Below are 27,027 nucleotides of genomic sequence, written 5' to 3'. Positions count from 1 at the left end.
AAATACTCCCATTGGTAATTTGATGCCATGTGATCAAGGCTGTTGCAATACAGCCGAAACGCGTCATGCTGGTGGACACGGGGAAAATAAACCACTATATATCTACAAACGCTTTGTGTCTGAGTGAGCCGTACCTGGGTATAACGCAGCGCTGAAGGCTGGGGTTACAGGACTTTGAATTGATATATATATATATATGGTCCAAAAATAATATATATATTATTATATATATATTATTATATATATATGGTCCAAAAATAAACTGCTGCTGAGCCAAAGAATCCCAGTGAGTGCTATTCTTTTCCTTACCAAAGAAAAAGGGAAGTTTGAGCCTGAGATATATATATATATATATATATATATATATATATATATACATATACATATATATACATATACATATATATGTATATCTATAGATATATCAAGTACCAGTCCACACTTCTTCATACAAGTAAGGCGCTGACTCCGTGAATTCTTTCCCAAAGCAAGATTTATTTCCCAAAGCTGCTCAGACGCTTTTTGGCGGTTAGCTCCCGCCTTGCTCACTACATCTGGCTAAAAACCAATGTATATATATATATATATATATATATATAGTTAGGACCAATGTCTGCATATGAAAAGCATTTTTTGTTTTGCCAATAACTTTGGCGCTGCTTGACGAATCTTCACAACATTTTCAAAAAACTTCCCATTTGTGGTTCAGCTGCTGTGTTGAATATTTTGGGGGCAACCTGTCAAGTGGGGGCTGAGAAAAAGGGGGGGGGGCTAAATCGTGTTTCCCCCATGTTATGTCAATGGGTATTTTTCAATTTTTTGAACAAGTCTACAGCCTGAACTGCCAAATGGAATTACACCAAATTTGGCAGAAAGATGGTATAGAAAGCATGCTTTTTTGATTTGGTGTAAATCTGTTTGGTAGTTTCAGAGATATTTAAGTTAAAAAAGATAGATATCTGGGAGCCCAACAGCCTACTGAAACTCTACTGAAATTTAATTGGCTGCCAACACTTCAACAAGGAAGTGTTGGTAGTCATCTTGGGACTTAGTTGAATCAGAGTCCCACAAAAAATGTAAAAATAAAATAAAAGGAGGTAGGGTAGAAGCACCCTAACCCCCTAGCGCTTTACCGGGGGGCCACTGAGACCCTGTAGGACCAAAAAGAGCATTAAAAAAAAAAACATTTCAGCGAGATCGGCAGATCCGGACGAAAATAAAAAAATAAAACGAAGCGCAAGCTCCCGCGTTTTGTTAATTATCAGCTCCTGGGTGGGCAGGTCCTTGGGGGCATTATGCAGATACTGGAGGGGGGCACATGACTCCCCTCCAGGGACATACTACTATAAATGTATGGCCTCCCCCACTGCCCTAGGGACCACCAACTCCCAAGGCTTATAGTTAAATAAATGAGGGGGCCTCTTGGACCCTCCACAGCCCTGTTTGCCACCACCACCCCATGGCTTTTATTAGAGATATATTGGGGACTACATGGCCCCCTCGTAGCCCCGGGAGGGTGCCACGTACCCTGGGTTTTAATTACACATAATGCGGGGGCTGCCATCTCCCCCGGCTTTACCTAAAGATAATGCAGGGGGCCGCACGGCCTCCCAACAGCCCTGTGGACCACCACCTCCCAGGGCTTTTAATGCAGGGTTGCCCTCAGCAACCACCACACTCTCCTGGGCTAAATTGCACAATGGAAGGGGGCTGGCCCACCTCCTGGAGCCCTAGATGGCCCTGGGGACCGCCACTCTCCCAGGACCGGCTCCAGCAATGTCCTGGGTGCCCACCCCCAGGACCTTGCAGTTAGCTATGGCTTGGCAGGAGCAGCAGTCCCACCAAGCCATTGCAAACTCTGCTCTACTTCTAGAAAGCGAGAGCAGAAAATGCTCTTAATGACTAGAAATGGAGCATAATTGTTTTTGGACAGAGGAAGCTGTATATTAGCAGCTCCCTCTTTCCAAAAGCAATGCCAGCTCCCACGGGACGTGGGGAGCCATCTGGGACTGCGGGGCCTTCAGGCGACCCCTATGGTTCCCAATATCAGAAACTGGGTGCCCTGGGTTGGGCCAGGGCACCCAGTATTGTGGCCAGGCCCCGGGGTCTCCTGGTCCAAGATAGGCCCTGGAGGGGTGCTGCACGGCCCCACTCCCATTTAAATTTTTAATTTTTGTAAATGAGGCAGATCCTGAAGGATGGGGTCCCTGGGCCAAAATCAGTCTGGGAAAGGGGCCACGCAGTCCCTCTTCCACGTTTATAAAGAACTTTTTTTTAGAAGGGCAGGAATTGGACGATCGGGTCCCCAATGCTAGGTGATATTTGGGGAGGAACTAGCATGGCATTTGGGGGTCTAAATAGAGAGATGAAGCGCTTATGAATACGGTTAAAGTTCAGGATTAGGGGTACACATCTAAAACTGTGCCAAAGTGAAATTTAGAAACTGATGGGTGATTTGAATGCAGTTTCAGAATAGATTCATGGTTAGAGGCTATGTAAGGAGGAATGTATAACTTGTAATGTAGTTATTGAATGTGAATCAATGAAAATAAGATTGGTCAGTAATGTACAGTGAAGGGACCAAAGCCGATCCACGGTGGTATGAACTAAAAAGCAGCACCACTTTTATGAAATACAATGAATGCTGGTTGAATGTAAAACAAAGCAATTGACTCTAGGATAGTGGCATATTACAAGATGGCGCGTGCACAATAATGTGTGTGCTCCGGTCTTCTGTGCTCGCCGATCCGGCCGATTCACTGCAGGACGGGAGTTTTTGGAACCGCAAACATATATGGTGAAATGCTACGGTGCATGGATTATGCAAAAAGTGATTATTAATGCTCACATACTCATGAAATGTTTAGAAACGTAATTTTAAAACAATGTATGAAATGGTATTTAATGTTTATACAAAGAGTCAAAAAACGAGTGAACATGTTTAAACAAGGTGGAGTAATGAATTGGTCGTGTTTAACATTACGTTTTGCACACTACAAAATGGCGCTCGCTGTGGTACTGTGGAGTCAGTCCCTTGTGTATTTTGACATTGCAATGAAATGTGTATAAAAATGGCGGCCACCCGGCGTGTCGGTAAACACCGAGGAAGGCATTGCCGAAACGCGTCTGTTTGTGAATAAACCCCTGCAGAACGTCTCTAGTGAGTGCTGGTTTTTCTCTTTTAAATAAGGGGAATGGAGCTACGAGACATTGTGGCATGCAGCCACTTCCACGCACCCGCCCATGAGTGTTTTTGCAACTTGCGCAACACGAGCTTTAAAGACTATGCAAAAAGCACCGCTGCGCAACAAAATAGACTGCTTGTAAACGGTTAATGCGCCAACAGAGCCAAGCGCTAATCCGCTTGTGAAAGGAATAGGAAAGAAAGCGCTAAGCATATATCGGCGTAATGCGCAGAAACAGCGTAATTCAAGGAATTGGAAATAGGCGGGTGGGCGAGAGAGACGACGCAAAGGGGTAATATTCCCACAAACTTTCGCTGAACAGTCAAGATGTTCAGTGATTCGGCCCACCGAGAGGCCGCGAATGGCATGTTCAACAACAAAAAGAGAGGCAATGCAGAGAACATAGCTGGTCAAATGAATCCTGTGTCCATAACGGGTCTGAATGGCACAATGCAGAAACTGGAACAACTGTATGAGCGTGAAACACACAAATGGTGGGAAGCCACTTCACTTCAGAGCTATATTGAAGTAAATAGGGTGCCCAGAGAACTGAGAGTGTACACAGTCCCCTCTTATGAGAATCCGAACCCTGGATTTTTGACAGAGTGTGCAGACCACACGGCACAGTACTGTAAGGGCACACTAGGCATACTAGTTAAGTATGCATGGAGCGATCGAGAAAAGGCCCTCAACGAGATAAAGGAAATAGAACATACACTGTCCAAAGAGGAAGTTAAAAATAAAATTGAAGAATTGATGGGACAGATGAAGATACCATCAACACAACAAGCACTGGCGTTGCCAATAGGTCTCGCATTAGGAAAGTTTAACCTATTGGTATTGTAAATGACATAAACTTTCCTAATGCGAGACCTATTGGCAACGCCAGTGCTTGTTTTTCCTGCGATGTTACTTGTATTTAGGAGGCAGCTCTCTAAATAGGACTCCTCGGCTCCGTGTCAGTAGCGAGTTTTTTTTCCTGCGATGTTTGTCTATAGTAGGCAATTGATTATTCATCTATTTTGTGTACATGAGTGTTTAATACTTATCAGTGACTAAATTCTTCAGATAAAGCCACTGTTTTACTTTTTACGTTGGTGTGCACTGCTCGGTTTTATATTGTTGGTCCTCTAAAGCGCGAGACATGCGTGCAGCCCGGCCTGTTAAGCAAGATGCACCCTTTGAAGTCACGGCCTGCGGCCGTGAATAAGTGAGGGCGGGGGGCGGGGCAGCGGAAGCCTTTGATGAGGCAAATGCTGCTGGCAAAGCTGGCTGGGGAGGGGGAAAGTTTATGGCCCAAAAGCGCGTGCCTGTGGCCACGTGAACTCGATGAAAACCGCACAAAAAAAACGGTGGTTTCACGAGAATTTCGAGCACTTGAATTCTCGCCATTTCCCATTCCTTCGGAATGGAAAAGGCGAGACCTAAAAAGGAGCATAGAGGGAAGAAAAGGAACCCAGGTCGCCCTCCACTCACAAAGTCATTTACAATTTAATGACCTAGTCCAATTGAGGCACTATTCTTAATTCCTTTAATTGATGTACAACATTTCAAAGAAAGTTTTCTTCTTTTCAAATGCCTCCACTATCCCAAAGGTTCACGAAGAAAAGAGTACATCAAAATCATGCCAAATTTAAAATAAGCTACGGTTCCTTATCAGACAGTCATAACACCAATACTACACAGTGTATAAAGTGAAAACATTTGTGTAAGCTAGATGACCCCTCACGGGCGAACCACCAACGGGGAACCTGGTAGGTACTCACCAGAGTTGCCCTGTTCTCATCATCGGCAGTCATCAAGCTTTAAATGAAATGTGTCCAAACAAACATAAATGTGTAAATACAAATATAAGTGCAGTGGAACAAACGTGTGTAAAACATACAATACAAACAGTGTAACACACAGACAAAAAATATATATAAAAGATAAACTGCACATTCATACGACCTTTATTCTGTTCTTTCGTGCAGAATTATCTAATTAAAAAGCTGGGTGGGACTATTACCTATAAAGCCACACACCACTCGCCAACAAGTCGTGACCACCCCAAATGGCAGCGTTACTCGTGGGATGAGGTAACGCTGCCATTTGCTCCTGATAGCGAACACAACAGGAGACTTTGAGACAACCCACGGAAGGGGTGGTCGTGACTTTTTACTTGATACCCAAGGGCTGGTAGGAGTTACATTGGCCGTTTGGGGTCGTGAAGATAAGTGTGTCCAGCCTGAATGCAGTGGCTAAATAAATGATTAATGCCCTGAAGAAATTGCCATTAATTCACACGGCAATGAAACATGTTGGCGAGTGGTGTGTGGCTTTATAGGTAATAGCCCCACCCAGCTTTTTAATTAGATAATTCTGCACGAAAGAACAGAATAAAGGTCGTATGAACGTGCAGTTTATCTTTTATATATATTTTTTGTCTGTGTGTTACACTGTTTGTATTGTATGTTTTACACACGTTTGTTCCACTGCACTTTTATTTGTATTTACACATTTATGTTTGTTTGGACACATTTCATGTAAAGCTTGATGACTGCCGATGATGAGAACAGGGCAACTCTGGTGAGTACCTACCAGGTTCCCCGTTAGTCGTTCACCCGTGAGGGGTCATCTAGCTTGCACACATTGTTTCACTTTATACACTGTGTAGTATTGGTGTTATGACTGTCTGATAAGGAACCGTGGCTTATTTTAAATTTGGCATGATTTTGATGTACTCTTTTCCCCGTGAACCTTTGGGATAGGGCAGGCATTTAAAAAGAGGAAAACTTTCTTTGAAATGTTGTACATCAATTAAAGGAATTAAGAATAGTGCCTCAATTGGACCATGTCATTAAATTGTGAATGACAGATGAAGATACGCCTGCTCAAGTATGTAAATAAAATCAAGTTAAGGAAGCAGGAGAAATTTGAGCCTGAAGAGCATGATTACCTTCAGGGTAGGGTGATGACTTTTGCGCGGAAATTTGATGGTCCCAGGAAAGAGCTGTCACAAAAAACAACAAGGACAGTGACTCAGAGAGTTGAAATCGGAGGTAACAGAAGCTGAGTCTGGAGATGAACAGACCGTGAACACTGTAACAGGAGCCAGAACAACTACTCCTTTTTTGGACGAGTTCCATGTAATAAGGCAATCCTGGTTGAGGGGAGGCAAAAACAAGCCACCGGAACAAGCCACCGAAGAACACGGAGATCTGGGAGGGACTGGAAGAGAAAAGAGGCAGAGCACCAGCGTAGGGTACACGCAAGAAAAAATTCAACAAGAGGAAGTAAGCATCACAAATCTCACAGTAGTGAACTTGACCCCAAAAAATTGACGGAAATTGAAACTAAGGTGTTTTCATTAGGACTAACATTCTGTCCCACGAGTCATCTTGAGTTCACTCAAACGCACATTGACCTTTTCTGTTTCATACGGAAATTAAAATTGCACAAATACTTCAAATAATGACCAAAGGCAAAGGAGAGCAAGACTATTGCACAAAGGATAAACGCAACGGATGCATTAACATGCAATGATCTGGAAGCAGTAGAATTGCTACAAAATCTGGATAAAACAACTGAAAATCATAGCATCCTGGAGATGGGCATGGCACAAAGGGCAGTACGGGCTGGAATCGAGCAATAGACACAGGAGAGTTAGTTTAAACCTCAGTCGATCTTTGTCCCACAAATGCCATACGATGCAATAGATGTGTTCTCAGAAGCTATGACCAAAGATTTGGTGGATTTCAGAAGTAAAAATCAAAGATACAAACGCCAGGAAAACCTAAACAAGGATGAAAATGCTGCCATTAAAAATCTAATGGAGGACAAATCTATAATCATAAAGCCTTCTGATGAAGGCGGTAATGTAGTTTTGCAAACAAGAACTGCATATCTAGAAAAAGCCTTACGACAACTTTCAGATAACAAGCACTATGTTGGAACAACGCGTGAAACATATTTGGCAACCATAGAGGATTATGAAACCTTGATAAAAATCTGGAATGCGAGAATGATGTTAGGGCCGGAGGAACATCTTTTCTTGAGAAGCTCGAATCCCATAGTGCAGTGGTTCCCAAACTTTTGACTCCTGAGGATCCCCATTGAGTCACCACTGGAAGCCGGGGACCCCCAAGCAATTTGACACACGTGTACACACAAAACAAATACTCAAATTACTAATGATTTTAGGGACATATTTACAAGTCCCTATCACCATGGGAACATCACTTTTTGAGATGTTCCCGTGGCGATAGGGGCTTCGCCTTATTTACAAGGCAAAGTTAAGCCACTTAACGTGGGTTAACGGTGCCTTGTCAATAAGACCCCCTTTCACCCAATGCTTAGCGTGAAAGGGGTGGGCAGTGGGTGTTGCGGTGGGTGTTTCCCCCGCAACACCCATTGATTTTGACACTGCCCCCTATTTACAAGGGCAGCGTAAATGGGAGGCAGCGCCAACATTAAGGCCAGGGAAAACCTGGTCTTAACTTGGCAAAACAAGGTGAAATTCTTCATTTCTCCTTGTTTTTGCAAAACGCCTTGGATTGATTATGTTCAGGAATGCGATCCTTCCTGCACATCAACAATCTTTAAAAAAAAAATGACATTTTGTAACTCCCATGTGTGCTGCATTAAGCAGCACACATAGAAGTGACAAAATGACATTTCAAAATTGTTTATTTGCAGGAAGGGGGACCTTCCTGTACATATACAATCTTCCTCGGTTAAGTGTAGCGCCAGCGCAGGGGAAACGCAGGGTTGCACCATATTCTTGTACATATGGTGCAGCCCTGCGTTTCTGAAGTGGCGGAGTGCGTTGTTAATCAAGGAGGCTAACGACACTCTCCGCTACTCCTGTTGTATTTTATATGAATTTGCAAGAAAACGAAAAAAGGTTAACGCGAAGGTTGGTGCTGCGTCTCCGTGACTAACTTTTCAATGGTTGGTTTTATTTCGCAGTACAATGCTCCTGCTCCTGCCAGGGCCAGACTGGAAATCCAAAGCAGCCCTGGCAAATGATTTCAGACCAGTTCCCATACGGTGCACACCAAGTGCAGTGAGTGAGCCTGACCAGTACAAAGTGGGCTTTGGGAGGCTCTCCCCCTAAGAAATTTAGGAAAGAATGGTGCAGTCTACAACACATTTATCATTATATATTGAATTGTATTAGCTTTTAAAGAATAGTAAATGAAGACCTGACTGTGTATCAGAAAACAAAAATCTTTCTGGGAGTTCTTCAATGATTCCCCCACTATCACCCTCCAACAGTGCTTCTCATCTCTCCATAGCCCCTCTGTCACGTGTATTTCCTTTTTTATAGCATCTCTCCTACCATTGTAGTATGTCAGAGCAATTTACATCACACACATATAGAGAGAGTGAATCATACGTGTAAATAAGTGTATAGAAAATGTTACATAAGTCAAAGGGGACTTCAAGGCGTAGAATTCACGTCATTGATACTGGTAGGCATTTTTAAAGAGTGCTTGGTCTTTAGAAGCACAAACTCAGGATTCAGAAAATAACACAGTGGTTAGCATTGACTTTACCAATAAAAATGCATTTCCACCCAAATAAACCTTTTTAGCAGCATCAGGATAATGAAAGACTGGGAAAAAACATAAGTCATGAACTTGTACCTTGCAGTTTGCAAGCAGCTCTTTGATGACAGTCTATAGATCACTGTGCTAGATTATGACTGTCACTTATGAACTGCACTTTAACAAAAGAATCTCTCTGACAAAAGCAGTAACCCACTGACCTATGCTTATAAAATACTGTTTTTTAAAATGCATGGTACACGTTCTTTGCAGTAGGCATATTAACCCTCTGTGCTACATCAGATAAGTCAAAGCTGCTACTGGACAAAACTCTCATCTCCCTCCAGCAGGAACATTAATCACTGGTGTTGTCTTGACACTTTTATTGTTCTTTGAAACTGCTAATTAAACAAGATACTTTGCAGTTATTTTAAAACTGCTGCCTGCGGACCCCCTGGGAATGTGTCAGGGACCCCTGGGGGTCCGCGGACCACAGTTTGGGAAACACTGCCATAGTGGCAACATTTTATCACATTCCAAAGATTCACAAGGACGATGTGCATCCTCCAGGTAGGCCCATCATTTCATTGCAAGGGAGCTTGACGGAACATTTATCGAAGTTCATTGATTACTTTCTTTTCCCTTTTGTGTTGCAATTAAAATCATATGTGAAAGACACGAAGGACTTTTTAAGCAAAATATCTAAAATTACATGGGACAACACTTACCAATTAATCGTATTGGACATCACAAGTCTGTACAGTTGTATTAATCATGAAAATGGGCTGAAAGCAGTGCAATACTATTTGAACAAAAGAGAACTGCGGTTTGCGGAACACAATGTTATGCTATCGGAATTTATACGGTTTTGCCTTACTAATAACATCTTTCTGTTTGAGGATAAATACTTCAGACACGTCTCCGGGACAGCAATGGGCACCTGCTTTTCCCCCCAGTTATGCAAACTTGTTCGTAGGCTGGTGGGAGGAGCAGGTGCCCAAAACCCATACCATCGGGGATGGGACAGGTGCAGCAATTCATTGGTATCGTTATATAGACGATTTGTTCATAGTATGGCAAGGCAACATGGAGACAGCACAGGGCTTCATTGGTGAACTAAACTGAAATGACGTGAACATGCAATTCTCAGGTACAGTGAGTCCAGTGGCAGTGGATTATCTAGATCTGAGAGTGTTTATTGATGACGGGCACATGCATACAGCATTATACCGTAAAACATCGGCGGGGAACTCAATTCTTTTTGCAACAAGCAATCATCCGCCAAAAGTGGTGCAAAGTATCCCTTATGGAGAACTTCTGTGCTTAAAAAGAAATAGTTCACACACTTGTGATTTTGAGAAGTCAGCTACAGGATGTGTAGAAAGATTTGTACAGAGAGGGTATGATTACCAACTCTTAGAAAACACCTTGAAGAAAGTAAGAGGTATCCCCAGGCAACATCTCCTTCAGTCTAAGACAAAAGGGTGTGAAGAGCATAGCAGTACTAACGAAGGGAAGTTTAAGATAGTTACACCATACTCGGTTGAGGCTAACCATCTTAAAAGGATGTTGAAAAAGAACTGGCACATTTTGAGAACAGATAATGAGATCAGTGAAGATATCCCAAAGTACCCGTTAATTACATTTAAAAAGGCAAGATCATTGAAGGATAAATTGGTGAGGAGTCACCTGGAGAAAGAATCCCAAAGGTCAGGTACCCTGAAAGAGATGAAGGGGTTTTATCCATGCGGAAAATGCAAGGCCTGTTTTAACAGCAAAAGGGTCCTGCATTACAATATTTGTTGGGTTCCGCCCACTCAGCCCATGCACTGCAGGAACAAAGTATGCACCAATCCCCTCTCCCTGCCCATGTGCCACTTCACAGACTAACAACTATGAGTGTGCCAATGGACCTGGAAAGAGGGTGGTATTTGAGGCGACACCAAGTCTTCCACCCTCTGGTAGAATAAAAGGGCACTGCTCCCTTCTCCACGCTTCTGCACCTATGTACACGGACAAAAAGAAATACACATCACCGTATGTGTAACAGTCAAAGTAGTCCCAAATACCCCAAGACCAATGACCATGTCTTGCCACCACAATCACAACAGCTTACCAGTAGAGGATGCAGGTTTCGCCTCATGGAGATACCGGGCAGCAAATGATAACAAGTCCAAGATAGCTCTCTTGGACTCAGGGAAAGACTTCCAGTAAATTGTGGTGTCCCTCATTCAAAAACGTCACCAGGGGAAAAAGAGGAATTGCTCGGTAATATCACGAGCCCATAAAAAAACCCCTATGTTGGTTGTCGTATCGAGGACGACAGGCGATTCCAGGGAAAGGAATAGAAACAGAAAACCGGCTATCCCGGCACTCGCGGACTGACCCGAAAATACGTCACATCCGCATAACGAGGTAGAGCGGTTAAACAAACAAGGAGCGCGTAACGAAGCAAAAAGCCCCGCGATGGACTGCGTCTCCTCCAAACTTCACCGCTATGAAAACAAAAATGAAGGCTTCAGTATAAAGGAGGTCAATAGGAGCCCCTATCTTCCCCCTAGCCTCCAAAAAACGAGTGCCAGAAAACCGTCAGGACTAAAGAACTCGGGCAGGACTAACTAACTAGGGAAAGGAATAAACAGGAAAGGGAAAGTATCAGGGCAAAAAAGACAAGGGGAGACACTAGACCTCACGAGCCCGTGAGGAATACAGGAAAGTACTCAGGGAGTACTTAAAGACAGCAAACTGCAACCAGGAACCAGGAACCTTCACAAAAACAATAACTAGCAGGGAAACTAAGGTAGGACAGACCTTTATCCCTTTCCTGTTAGATCATGTGATGGCAGTCCATGGTCACTAAAAAAGGACTATCCCTACCCTGGCATCCTAACAATATTCCTGGTATGAAACAGAGAAAGTCAATCACTAAATTCTTAACCTGTATTACACCCTATGCAGTGTACTGTGTAACATGCCCGTGTGACCTACGTTACATAGGCAGCACGATACATCCCTTGAAAATAAAGAATTTTAGAGCATCAAAGGGCGATGGTTAAGAATGATGGGGCATATCCAGTAGCAAGACACTTTGCTGAAAAGCATGCCAGCAATAGAGACTTGCTACAGTTTTACGGCTTGGAGCATGTACCAGAAAACCTCAGAGGGGGAGACAGATTGAGAAAGTTAAGAAGGCTGGAGTCACGTTACATTGTGGACTGTCAAACCAAGTACCCCAATGGATTAAACAGTGGGGAGGAACTAGCATGGCATTTGGGATCTAAATAGAGAGATGAAGCGCTGAAGAATACAGTTAACGTTCAGGATTAGGTTTAAACATCTAAAATTGTGCCATAGAGAAATTTAGAAACTGATGGGCGATTTGAATGCAGTTTCAGAATAGATTCATGGTTAGAGGTTATGTAAGGAGGAATGTATAACATGTAATGTAGTTGTTGAATGTGAATCAATGAAAATAAGATTGGTCAGTAATGTACAGTGAAGGGACCAAAGCCGATCCACGGCGGTATGAACTAAAAATCAGCACCACTTTTATGAAATGCAATGAATGCTGTTTGATTGTAAAACAAAGCAATTGACTCTAGGATAGAAGCATATTACAAGATGGCGCGTGCAGAATAATGTGTGTGCTCCGATCTTTCTGTGCTTGCCGATCCAGCCGATTCACGGCAGGACGGGAGTTTTTGGAACCGCAAACATATATGGTGAAATGCTATGGGGCATGGATTTTGCAAAAAGGGATTATTAATGCTCACTTACTCGTAAAATGTTTAGAAACGTAATTTTAAACAATGTATAAAATGGTATTTAATGTTTATACAAAGAGTCAAAAGTGAACATGTTTAAACGAGGTGGAGTAATGAATTGGTCGTGTCTAACATTACGTTTTGCACACTACAAAATGGCGCTCGCTGTGGTACTGCGGAATCAGTCCCTTATGTATTCTGACATTGCAATGAAATGTGTATAGAAATGGCGGCCACCCGGCGTGTCGGTAAACACCAAGTAGGCATCGTCAAAACGCGTCTGTTTATTTGTGAATAAACCCCTGCAGAACGTCTCTCGTGAGTGCTGGTTTTTCTCCTTTAAATAATGGGATTGGAACTACGAGACATTATGGCATGCAAAGCCACTTCCACGCACCCGCCCGTTAGTGATTCTGCAACTTGTGCAACATGAGCGTTAAATATATATATATATATGGCCGACAGGAAAGCAATTAAATAAAGACTATTCCGTGCACTAAATTGGGTCTGTGCTCCATGTTGTTTTGGGAAAGAAATTTGAAAGAGGACAGCTGGCAGTGGAGTTCTTGGGATATATATATATATATATTATATATATATATATATATATATATATATATATATATATGAAATCCCAAAATGCTCAGATATAAGGCCGCACTCCGTTGCAGTTTGGTGAGCAATCTTTTAATTTCGTAGGTATGCAGCTTCTCCCCCGGTTATTTATTCCTCAGGCCTTACCTTCTCATCAGAGGCCACACATACAGCAAGAGATTTATCGCCACTTCATCACCCCTGACAGGCTATTAACACTTTAATGAGCCTCTGGTGTGCTCGATGATGTCACTGTTATTTCACAATGCCTGCTGGATGATGTAGTTTACTCGTGGCATTTTTCTACCCTCCGGTGGGTTTCAAACTGTATGTGCAATCCAGGAAACATTCTTAAGCCCTCCAGTGGGCCCCAGGGGGGGAGTTTGCATACCTTTTACTTTATCAACTGCAGCGCCATTATCGAAGGGATTTGGTTCCCCTCGCAGGGTCCTCATTTCTTTCAAGGTTTGTGCGTCGCCTCCACGGCCGGAGCCGCCGTGATTCAACATAATCCCAAAATGCTCAGATATAAGGCCGCACTCCGTTGCAGTTTGGTGAGCAACCTTTTAATTTCGTAGGTATGCAGCTTCTCCCCCGGTTATTTATTCCTCAGGCCTTACGCGTTTCGAAGGTTTTGAAGGGGAACCAAGGGCCAGATGTAGGAAGCCCTTTACCGGTCGGTAACGGCCGAAAATCGGTATTTTGGGCCGTTACCGACCGGTATTGAGCTTTCGGGATGTAGGAGACCGAAAAGCGTCCGAATCGGTAAATTTACCGAATCGGTAAAGTTACCGATTCGGTAAAATACCGAATCGGAAATATTACTGAATCGGTAAATTTACCGAATCGCAACGGTTTGCGACTCGGTAAATTTACCAAATCGGTAATTTTACCGAATCGGTAAAGTTACCGAATCAGTAAAATACCGAATCGGTAAATAAGAAGTGGTAAAAATGGATATTGAGATGTAGGGAAGCTCAGAAATACCGAATTGGCTTGAAATTCGGTATTTAAGAGTCGGTATTTACCATGGATTGGAATCAGGTGGTAACCAGGTGCAACCTATAAAAATGGGCCCAAAATGCAATTCTGTTTGCACAATGGCGGCATTTTATGTCATTTTGCAAGACGGCTACGGCTACAGGAGGAAGGAGAGAGGAAATGGCAGAGAGAGGAGCAGGTCTACAGGCAGAGGATTACCTTGTTCATGCTCACAGAGGCAGAGATACTGCAGAGGTACAGGTTGGCCCCAGACACCATCTTGGAGCTCATCAGGGACCTCCAACCACTGTTGCAGCACACTACCCCAAGGGCACATGCAATTCCACCCCATGTGCAGGTGCTGTGCAGCCTACACCTGCTTGCGTCTGGGAGCTACCAGAGCGTGGTTGCTGCGGTAGGTGGGGTGACACAGAGCAGCCTGTCAAGGTTTTTCCACAAATTCCTTGACGCCATGTTACACAGGATGGAGCATTACATATCTTTTCCTGCTACCCATGCTGAACTGGTGCAAACAAAATCTGACTTCTACCAGATGGCTCGATTTCCAAATATAATTGGCTGCATAGATGGCACACACATTCCCATTTGTCCCCCTGCTGCCACAGAATATATCGACAGGAATAGGAAGACTACCCACACCATCAATGTGCAGGTGATCTGCAATGCAAAGTGCGCCATCACTGACATTGTGGCAAAATTCCCTGGGAGTACCCACGACTCCTATATGTTTCAAAACAGCGGCATCTATGCACGGCTGACTGCAGGGGAATTTGGTGAAGGATACCTCCTAGGTAAGACACAGTGTCTGACCCCCACAATACCTATTGCAGTAAGAAGTACATGTATGCATGTGAGTAATGTATTCCCTTTTCCTTTTAGGAGACAGTGCATATGCCCTCTGCTCATTCATACTCACCCCCTCCCTCAACCCCTCAACACACAGCCAAAGGGGATATAACCGGGCCCACATAAGCACACGGAATGTTGTTGAACGGACCTTTGGTATCTGGAAAAGCAGATTCAGATGCTTGCACAAGAGTGGAGGTGCAAGGCAGTATACCCCCATCACCTGCTGTAAGATAATTGCTGCCTGTGCCATGTTGCACAACCTTGCTGTTAAGAAGGGTACTGAGGTGGAGTTGTCTGACTACGAGGATCATGACGACGACATTGCTGTGCCTGAAAGACAACCTGCTGGAGTGACAACACCAAGTGATGGCAGATACAGACGTGAGGAAATAACAAGCAACTATTTCTGAGTAAGTAATGAGACACAGACAGGTTGTGAATGAGAAGAACGTAATTTAATGTTGCCACAACGTTCATGCACTGAAGTGCAACAAATTAAACATAAGAAACGTGGGGACTGCATGTCCTGGGTTACTTCACCCACACCGGCAAAGTCACTTGCGCCCGCGCTTCCCAGAGCCATGGGATGTTGGTCACTGCTTTCCGCATGGCCTGCAGCCTCAGCTGGGCGCCTGCTGCTCCTACGTGGTTCAACAACAGCGCTTGCCAAGCTGCTGCGGCTACTGCTGTCGTCTCCCTCTGCCACATCTAGGGCAGGATTCAGTGCAGTGTGTGATATTATCATAGCCTCGAGGGCACTAGTGATCCTGCCCATGCCCCTGGTGACCTCGGCCGTGTTCTGTGTGAGGCTCTCCTGCATATTAATGCCTCTACGACATAGCTGGGATGTTGCAGTGGCCAGACGATTCATGGCCCTATTGTTGACACGGGCGTCCCTGCGCCTTGTGTGTTCCAGGCTGTCCAGTTTTGAGCACAGCTGGCTGATGGAATTGCTCATTTGCTGCATTCCTGCAGCAAGGTCAGCATTTGTTTTTGCTACCTCCCTATTGGTTTCCACAATGTCACTGATGCCCTTCCCTATGTCTCCAATTTTGTCATTTAGGATCCGAAATTGGCGGTGGCAGGCCTGTATGGATTTCCCCTGCATGCGTTGTATGCGCACCATGCTCCCCTCCAGCCCACGGAACACAGTGCCATCTCCAGGTCCACCTGCACTGCTGGGACTGTGTTGCCGTCTGCGCGAGGTGAAAGACTCAGTGGTGGGCTGCAGTGCAGCAAGACTCACAGATACAGTGGCTTGAGCCTCACCCTCTGGTGCCTCCATCAATGGCAGTGGGGCCACGACTCGCCTCCTGGCTGGTGAGGTTGCAGGTGCAGACAGTAACAGTGATGGGGATGTCTCAGGAGAGAAAAGCAATGGAGGGGATTGTGAAAGGTGTGGGGAGTGGGGAAACTGGGGGGTCTGGACTGTCTCCTCTTCCTGGGAGATGGCAGTTGTGTCTTCTCCCCGCTGCGAGGCTTGTACATGGCTTGGCCCTGCCTCGTCACGCTCCTCCCTCGCTGGTGAAGTCCCCTCTGTTGCTGTGGCTCGACTGCCTGATGTTGCCCCTAGGTATAAATAAGTGTATGTCAACTGAGTGCTACTGTGTCACAGTCACTACAATAAATGCTTTACACAGTTAACTTTCATTTTTCAGCTTTACTTTCACTGCCTTGCTGATGTCTGTGCAGTTACACATGGTCTTACATTAGCTGACTACATTCCCCAATAATGCATTGCTCCTGTATAGTGCTAGCAGTACTGGACTAGGGTTGGCCTGTGCACAAAGGGTTAAGGGAAGCAGGTTGGTATGGGGTGTCATGCTGCGCATGCGTCTTACCTTTTCCTGTAGCTCTGGCTGAGCTGTCCACATCTCCGAGTCCCACAACACTGTCTGGCTCGATGGTTGAGGCCACCAACTCCTCCAGGTCAGTCAAGGGGGGCGCTGGGTTCCTGCCTCCACCGGTGACACCAGCCTTCTTATGTAGCTCTGACATCTTTCTTTTTGTGAGGCTCCTGATGTCATAGAAGCGTTTCTTCAGGTCATCTATGCTCCTGCTTGTGACTCCCACTGCATTGACCCGTTCTCCAATAGCAATCCACAGCTTGCGTTTTGCTGACTCAGGTACAGTGAGGGAGTGCCTGCCAAATAGTTGTTTGTGGACTCTCACCACCTCCTCCACAAGTACCTGCAGCTCCATGCTGCTGAACTTAACTTTCCTTTTCCTCTCTGCCTTCTGACTCTCACTGCTGCTTGCCATTTTCCCTGTTGTAAACTCCAAAAATCACTCCCTGCTGCTCTGTGTCTCTGCTCAGCTCTGACTGCCTTTCCAGAACCTTCTAATGAGTTGCAGCTGCCTGGGTAGCCACTTTCTGGTAGGGAGGGGAAGGGTGGTAGCACCTGATTGGCTGTTTTCATTAGTTTCACTGTTGCTTGCTTTCCGATTCGGAATTTACCGAATCGGTATTTACAGAATCGGTATTTCCAATGCATTCCTATGGGCCTTTTGGCCCATAGGGATGAATGGGAAATACCGATTCGGTAAATACCGATTCGGTAAATACCGATTCGGTAAATTCCGAAAGTCCGATACCGATTTTTACTGATTCGGTAAAAAATACAGATTTTTTCCCTACATCTCATTTACCGATTTTTGAATACCGAATCGGTAAAATTCGGTATTTAAGAATCGGTAAAATCAGATTACCTACATCTGGCCCCAAATCCCTTCGATAATGGCGCCTCAGTTGATCAAGTAAAAGGTATGCAAACTCCCCCCTGGGGCCCACTGGAGGGCTTAAGAATGTTTCCTGGATTGCACATACAGTTTGAAACCCACCGGAGGGTAGAAAAATGCCACGAGTAAACTACATCATCCAGCAGGCATTGTGAAATAACAGTGACATCATCGAGCACACCAGAGGCATATTAAAGTGTTAATAGCCTGTCAGGGGTGATGAAGCGGCGATAAATCTCTTGCTGTATGTGTGGCCTCTGATGAGAAGGGCAAAACCTTCGAAATGCGTAAGGCCTGAGGAATAAATAACCGGTGGAGAAGCTGCATACCTACGAAATTAATAGATTGCTCACCAAACTGCAACGGAGTGCGGCCTTATATATATATATTCACTGAAAAAACCATAGGTTATAGACCATATATAGTTAGGAATTAGCATTTACAAAACCTTATTTTACTCACACAAAACCATTGAAATTCCATATATAGTTAGTTGCACTAACTATATATCGCGCACCCGCAATCCACTGCTGATGATGTCACATATTACATCATTCATGACATGGTCAGTGACATCACTGATGACATCACTGATGACATCTCAAATGACATCACTGATGACATGACTGATAACAACATCCAGTGATTTTTTGTTTCTGTAAAGTTTAAATATGTCTTACATATTGAAGATTGAGTGGATGTGTAAGTGTCTGGACGAAGGATTTAGTAGGTGCATGACTAACTGTATGAGTGAGTGATTAAATGTGTCTCACTGAGTGCATGGGTTAGTGACTAAACTGTCTTAATTTGTGCATCATTATGTCTGTTGTTCTGTAAACTGCTGCATGTGTTGATCAGTAGCTGTATGAGTAACTATATGGGTTATTGATTGATTGCCCAAGTATTTGTATGGGAGACTGAGTGTGTGTGTGGCTGGCTGGGAGGTGTGTGACTCTGTGCAGATCAATGTGTACTTGTATCAATGATTGTATAAGAAGGTAAGTATGTGTTAGTATATGTTTGAAAATGTAAGGTGCTCTATGTTTAACTGTATAGACAAGAAAATGGAAGTGTCATTGATTCTTTACATGACTGACTAGGTGAGTGAGTAACTCCATGGATGAGTGGCAGACTGTGACTGTCTGTATAGGTGTATGAGTGCATATGATAGTGTTGTAAAGATGAGTGATTGTATGTATGAATGATTGTATGGGTGAATGAGTGAAGGTGTGTGTAGACGTAGGAATCAGTGAGTGCGTATGTAGTAACTAGTATTGGTGTGTCAATGGTTTCAAAAATTATACTCTGTATTTAACACTGGGTGAAACAGAGGTTATATTAAAATGTGAGGAGATGCATTGTATTGTCACATGAATGATATCATCAGTGATGTGGTCATTGATGTCAAATGAGATGTCATCAGTGATGTCATCAGTGATGTCATTTGAGATGTCATCAGTGATGTCATCAGTGATGTCACTGACCATGTCATGAATGATGTAATAATAATAATAATATAATCTTTATTCGGTTTTTTTAGCATTGCAAAAACCATAAAAGATGACATAACAATACAAACAATCATGAAGAAGAAAGAACACAATATATTTATACAGTTTCTTAAAAAAAATGTAAGATAAAAAATATCAGTGATTTACATAAAATTTGAATAGACACTACATTTTTAAAGGTTATTTCTGTGTCTTATAATACATTTAAGAAAATTTAGTACGTGATACACAGTGGATTCAGAGTCCAAATGTTGTAATGCCAACATTGCTGGGCGGCATTGTCTATAACCCCATTTTTTTAATAGGGGGATAAGCCATATTTTTCGATGGGGATGGAAAAACTTACAGAACAGTATTGTATGAATGGTGGACTGTGAGGAAAGACCATCACATGGGCACAAGTCCATCTGTGCATTCCAGTTGTTTTTTTCCGGAAATGTCACTAGCCTGAAAAAAAGGTTCATTCTGAACCTGGTGAGGAGCATCTTTTCGTATGTTGTGATCTCTAGAGTCAAATATAGCTGCATTTTTGGGGCCTGCTGTGTCATAATTGCGTGCATCACAGATTTTTTTGCAATTGATGCAACAAACAATCATGAAGAAGAAAGAACACAATATATTTATACAGTTTCTTAAAAAAAATGTAAGATAAAAAATATCAGTGATTTACATAAAATTTGAATAGAGAATGAATGATGTAATATGTGACATCATCAGCAGTGGATTGCGGGTGCGCGATATATAGTTAGTGCAACTAACTATATATGGAATTTCAATGGTTTTGTGTGAGTAAAATAAGGTTTTGTAAATGCTAATTCCTAACTATATATGGTCTATAACCTATGGTTTTTTCAGTGAATTTTCAAGGTTTTGTAAATGCTAATTCCTAACTATATATGGTCTATAACCTATGGTTTTTTCAGTGAATTTCATTGGTTTTTTAACAGCTAATATCTGTAGCTGTAAAATGTATTCTTCTTTAAATCCAAAAATATATTTTATATGTTTATGAATAATTTTTTTTAAAAATATTTTTTTTTCTTCGTTCCCGCTTCGCGAATTGGGAAGCTTCCCGTTAGCTGACCTTGATGCCGCGAAATAGACCGCGAGCCGGTAAACGTTTCTTTACCGCAACTGCCGCGTTAGAAAACAACATCGTGACGCCTCCCGTCCGCATGACGTTTCGCGTTGTCGCGTGATACGTCATATGACGTGCTACGTTAGCGAACTGGTACGCGAAGCGAGTCGCAAAGCGCAGGTTTCTGGAAGCAAACCGGGAGGCCCTGCAAAGCGCTTAACGTAAACACAGCAGGTCATGTGACTTGGTAATAACACTTTTCATTGGTTCATTTCACTTTTGGTTTCCTAATGATGTAAGACTAGGTCATATAATCTAAAATGAACACTTTTCATTGGTTGAGAACTCTTGTTTTTCCCAAATGATGAAAATCCCTCCTTCTTTCCTCACTCTGACTTTCATCATTGTGAGAGAAAGACCCTTTGTGATCACTGAGCAATGGCTTCTTTAGTAGCTTCAGCTGGTGCTTCCCCACCACCTCCACCACATCCAAGGAAGAGTGGACCACCTGCTCAAGTTATAATTCAACAAGAAGAGGAAGAAGAGGAACAGGACGACAAGCACGAAGAGAGGCAGTTTTTGCCTGAGCAGCCCAGGACGTCTCACCGGAAAGAAAACTTCATTTGGCAATTTTTTTAAATTCCCAAAGGTCAGAAAAAAGTAAATGCAAGATACGTAACTTGCCTTATATGTCAAGATAGACTGTCCAGAGGAACCGAGAAAAAATACAGTTTCGGAAACTACACAATGCATCGCCATATGACTAGGTGGCATCCTAACAACTACAGTGCTGCACAGTTTCGGAACGACCTAGATAATCTCCCTATTATGGTCAGAAGATCTGTTGTACCGGAAGTAACGGGACCAGAGGGCAGGGAGATGGTGCCAAATATACAAATGAAATTTGGTGAAGTAAAACACATCTGCGTATTTTGCGATGGATTCATTTCCTACGGAGAAAGAAGCATCACTCTGATCAACAGAGCTATTGACTATCATATACAAGTTTGTACGAAACGCCCAAAATAATAAATACTTCTTTTTTTGTTTTGTTGCTCCTGTTGAGCCCTTTACAATGAATCGTTTTCATTGCCCCCTCCAAGAAAACCCCCCAAAAATATAAAACTGTTCAGAAAAATTCAAAAAAAGTAAAAAAATGTTCCGAAAAAAAATAAAAAAAATATAAAACAACAAAAACAATAAAAAAAAAGTTCTTTTCAGAACTACCTCCCCGTTATTAAAAAATTGGTACAATATTTGGAACTGTGCCAACCTCTATTTCTCTTAGTTCGCTTCCCAGTTCGCTCGCCGGTACGCGAACCGGAAGCGAACCAAAAACAGTAAGTATAAGGGAAGGAAACAGACACTTATGTTAAAAGAAAGACAGCTATAGGGGAGTAAACTAGAGATACTATTACCCGTAATCCACTGCTGATGATGTCACATATTACATCATTCATGACATGCTCAGTGACATCATCAGCAGAGGATTTCGGGTTTTTTGGCAACGTGCCTTATCCACGGTTTAATAACGCTGCCTTTTGCTTTATATAAGTTTTCAAATTGTATGAAATATATACCAATAGGTCGTTATGAACCTTTAGGTAGTGCTTTTCTTCATGAGGTCTGGTCGCTTCCATACACATACAGATGTTTCAAAGATGATCAAGAAGTTTATCTGAATGGAGAGGAATGCACTGAGACGCCAGATCATTCACTAATGTGTAGGCACATACAGTTACACGGTTCATGCAACAAACACCGACCAAATATGGCTTGCGTGTTGCAAGGCACGCCAGTTCCTGCTATCATCCCCACGTTCAAGTTGTTGGAAAATGGTAGTTATTTGATGCTCAATAATGAAGATTGTTCTGGGTTAATTAAAAGTATTCCTTTTATCGTAACAGTAAGTGAACGGGTTATTTGCTGCAGAAATGTTCTATTTCCTCCCACACATGAACATAGGGAGTTTTCAATCTCGCCACAAATACCAACCTTGGGAGCAGATTTCAACGGCATGGCAAGAATAAGAGCTCTTTTGTCTCAGAGAGAGGTGGCCTTGAGTTCGGCCCGTGAAACTTTCGTGCTTCACATAGCGAACACCCGTACAGAGGTGCAGACCCTTTTCAATTCAGATTTGCCTTTCCATTTCAGCAAGATGGTTCGGACTATCTCTAACGCATCCTCCACAAAGGCCCTGGCGCACTTTTTTAAAGTTGTTACCAGTGGTCTCGTGACTTCATTTGAGAAAATCTTTGGAGTCATCCCTGCTTTCTTTCATTCGATTTTTTCCACTCTGCTTCGTGGATTGCCATTTTTACTTGCATTACCAGCGGACGCTCTTGTGCTTTTTTACATTTTTAAATATGGATGTCCCTCCTATGCAACCTCCCGCCCTGCAGCTGCTGACACTGTTCCGCAATCGCATGCTAGAATATTATGGCACAATGCCGTTGGCGATATTAAGCACGGCGTATGGATTATCTTTTCGATTCTCCTACTTCACCTGTGTCCAGCCTGTATTTCACTGCCTGTCCTGTGATTTCGATTGGGCCATTGATTTGTGTCTCTGCGGACCGGTTTCTCCTGACGTCGACTTTAATCAGCTGATGACTCCTATCATTACTCACGAGTTGGTTTGTCCTGGCGAAAGGATAATGGCTGTGGCATTGATGCATGGACTAATTGGTCCCTGGAATTTACTGGCGGCAACACAGTCTTTCTTGGAACAGAGCTTTCTTGAAAACCCACCGAGCTGTCCTCTGATGGTGATAGAGGATCCGGTGCTGGGAGAGCACGTATGTTCTTTTCCGCTTTTAAATTGGATGGCTGAACTGTTTTCGGATGAAGACGGTGACTTCCTATTGGAGGCTGTTGCAGCTTATTTTGCATACACAGTTATGTCATAGACCTTTTTCATGTTTGATATGCTGAGTACTAGCATTTCATTGACAATTCATTGACTTATTTGTCAAGTTTTTATTATTTACTTTGCCTATTGGCTTAAGACTCGATAAAGTACTTGGCTGTTTTATTTTTCTTTAGCATTAAATTTTCCTAGTTTTTAATGCTTTACCTTGCGGACCGTCCACATATAAACTTGCAATCTGCTCTCATGAGATGGCACTTCTATTATCTTATTCAGTTCGTTTCCGGATCATGGGGAGGTGTCATCTACGTCCTGGATATCTTTACACCGTGTTAAGTTAGCATGGGCTCATTACCGGTTTAAACGCCATTTTTCCTGTTTTGCAACTTCTGCACACGACACTTAGTTGTTGCTTTAGCTTTCAACCTAGTAGTTCATCGTGGTTTACATGAGAATAATATGTTATTGCTCTACTATCTGCTTTGCTTGTTAAACTATATCTGTACAGCGAGTGCTAAAGTTTCAAGAACAACACGATACAGAATTGTTATGAGGTCTGATCTCCACGACTTCATACTCATAACATAAGTGCAACTTCTGCCAATTCTGGGCATGAGGCGGGTTTTATATTGCTTTGCCGAACACACATACACAACACTTGATGCGGTTCACATGAAGAGAGAGCTGGTGTATGCTGATGTGATTCCTTCAAATCTAAGACACTAAAGTATGGGCACGCCCTAAACCAACACAAAGAGACCTTCTTAGCAAATAATATAATATGTGTATTAGGGAGGGTGAGATATAAGCAGCCGCGGGCCGTGGAGGGAGTTACGGTGAGGCAGGGAGGCGGGGAGGGGGAGAAGCAGGGTGGAGCCCTCTCCACCCTGCCCCTCCCCCTCCCCGCCTCCCTGCCCCACCGTAACTCCCTCCACGGCCCGCGGCTGCTTATAAGTGTTGCTAACTCTTATTCATTTACAGCATGTTAACATACTGTCACCATTCGCTTTTTATGTACTAGTAACTATGCTGGTAATTTTGCTACTGATAATATGTGTACTTGTATTATCTAAGATACTACGCCTGAGAAGACGGCATTAGTAAATAAACATTTCAAATACACATGTGTTCTTCTTAACTCCATGTTCTGGTTTCTAAGAAATATATAACGACCGACTGTTCATGAGTTCCACGTATCCTGAGGTACTATAAGTTCATATTCTGGATTGTCTAAACATTGAGAGTTTGTTATATCCAATGTGACACTGTACCTAGCTTGCTAAGGGGTTTTTGATTACTAAGGTGAGTTTTGAGACACCCTAATTCGCCGAGGTTCCAATCCTCTGTCCACAGTTCTGTGTGAGAACAGAAACCCTGCGACAGGGGCACCCCCGACCCTTGCTGGAGCTTCATCACACTTGCGATACAACTCCAGCAATGCGCCACCTTTACGGCACAGATACATCACGCTTCTGTGCTGTTTTTGCCCCATGATGCGCCGCATTGTAAATGCAGCACACCATAGGTGACGGAACAGCGGCACAGAATGACTAACACATCCCTGGTGATGCGCCAGTCATCATAAATCTATCCCTATGCTTCTTATCTTGTTAGAGATGAACCGCCATATGTATCATCAAAGTTTTTTGCATTTCCTAAATAGCGAACTTTAAGGAATAAATAGCGATTCTTTACCATTCCTAGTTTGCGATGAGCTATTTGCTAATTACAAATTACCCATTCATTTCCTTCATTTCCATAGGGCGGTTGGACTCACTTTTAGCTCGAACGGCTGAATGGATTTGCACGAAACTTGGCAAAATTGTAGGGACTGGTAGCCCGATGTGCCTTTGCTATGTCTCAAGATATATGCTCCAGTGGTTTTTACGAAAATTAACTTTGAAAAATATATATTGGGCTACATTGGCCTATATATATGTCGGAACCCAAATGTAGCCCAATGTAGCCCAATGAAGCCCAATGAAGCCCAATGTAGCCCAATGTAGCCCAAAGATGGCCGCCAGAGACGAAAAAAAACAAATGTAGCCCAAATATCAGCCAGATGTAGCCCAACTATAGCCCAGTGACAGAATGACCAATCAGCGTCGCAAACCTCCGTTACGCGAAGCGGAGCGCTGTTACAGATATATATCTTTTTTTGAACGTTAATTTCTCAAAATCCACTGGAGCACATATATTGAGACCTAGCAAAGGCACATCGGGCTACCAGTCCCTAATATTTTACCAAGTTTCGTGCAAATCCATTCAGCCGTTCGATTATTATTATTTGTATTTTTTTTTGCCCCGCGGGGCCCTTTTAAAACCTCCACATCAAACCTAGGGGGTCAGCGAGGATCTACTATTCCCCCTTATGGTCATTTGCCCCTTCGCTTTCGCCTCCTCTTGTCTATCGATCCTACCGAGAGACAAGATGGCGGCCGCTAAGGACTGTTTGGAATGTTGACAGACGCCGGAGAACCAATCAGCTTCGCTTCACAAAGCTCCGTTGCGCGAAAAGTACGCGTCCTGGAGCGCTGCCCGGTCCGCTGTTACAGATATATATCTTTTTTTAAACGTTAATTTCTCAAAATCCACTGTAGCACATATATTGAGACCTACAAAAGGCACATCGGGCTACCAGTCCCTACAATTTTGCCAAGTTTCGTGCACATCCATTCAGCCGTTCGGGCTAAAAGTGAGGCCAACCGCCCTATGGAAAACTCAATGTTAAAAACACGTTTTGGGACCCCCTTTTTTCTCGGCCCCCCCTTGACGAACCCCCCCCCAAATTTTCAAGGGCTGCTCAGAAACAAAATGTGCCATTTTCCTGAAAATTTCAGCCAATTCCGTCCACAAACGCCAAAGTTATTAGACATAGAATTTTCAAAAATCCCATAGAGAAAAAATCCTAACTATATATACCTACTGGCGACCGCCAGTAGGTAATATAGCGGTTGCCAGTTGGTAGTAATAGTTAGGACCAAGTTTAATTTGGCAGGGAGAAGGGTCTTGGTCTAGAAAGCACGCTTTTGTTTATTTGGTGTCAATCCGTTCAGAAGTTTTTGAGAAAAATCGAAATTTACAGATATCAATATTTGGGAATTCCGCCATCTGATTGGCTGAGGTGTCACAAGCAAGAGCTTGCTGCTGATTGGCTGCGAGCGGTTGCAACTAGGAAGTGTTGGCTGCCATTTTGTGATTCTGTTGAAGCAAGTAAGGGGAAAAAAGGGCAAAAAATGTGGGAAAGAGGAGGGTAGGAGCACTGTAACCTCTGTGGGGTGTTTAAGATGTCTAAAGAGGGGGTGCGAAGGGAAGTATTTAACCCTTACCGTGTGAAAGGGCTGTTTTGCCCACTGTGAGAGGGTGCTGAGGTGAGGTGCTGGTACACTCGGGGATGAAAGCATCCGTGTAAATCGCGAGTTGAGTGCTGTAAACTGATGTGCTCTGGGTGCTGTAACATACTGGCCATAGCAAAGTATTTACCCCTACAGGTGTGAAAGTGCTGTTTTGTCCATTTTGAGATGGTGCGGTGGTGAGGGTCCGGTGAACTTGGTGATGAAAGCGTGTGACTAAACTGTGAGCTGAGTCATCTGTAGCATACTGGCAGAAGCGAAGTATTTACCCATACCGGTGTGAAAGTGTTGTTTTGCCTAGAGTGAGATTGTGTTGAGGTGAGGTACCAGTAAAGTCAGGGATGAAAGCTTGTGCTTAAACTGTGAGCTCAGTGCTGTAAACTGATGTGCTCTGGGCACTGTAGCATACTGGCGGAAGCAAAGTATTTACCCCTACCGATGTGAAAGTGCTGTTTTGCCTACTGTGAGATAGTGCGGAGATGAGGTGTCGGTACACTCGGGGATGAAAGCGTGTGCCTAAACTGTGAGCTGAGTGCTCTGGAGTATTCTGGC

Source organism: Lissotriton helveticus, chromosome 10, assembly GCF_964261635.1.
Source record: "Lissotriton helveticus chromosome 10, aLisHel1.1, whole genome shotgun sequence".
NCBI lineage: Eukaryota > Metazoa > Chordata > Amphibia > Caudata > Salamandridae > Lissotriton > Lissotriton helveticus.
This window is presented reverse-complemented; position numbering follows the sequence as displayed.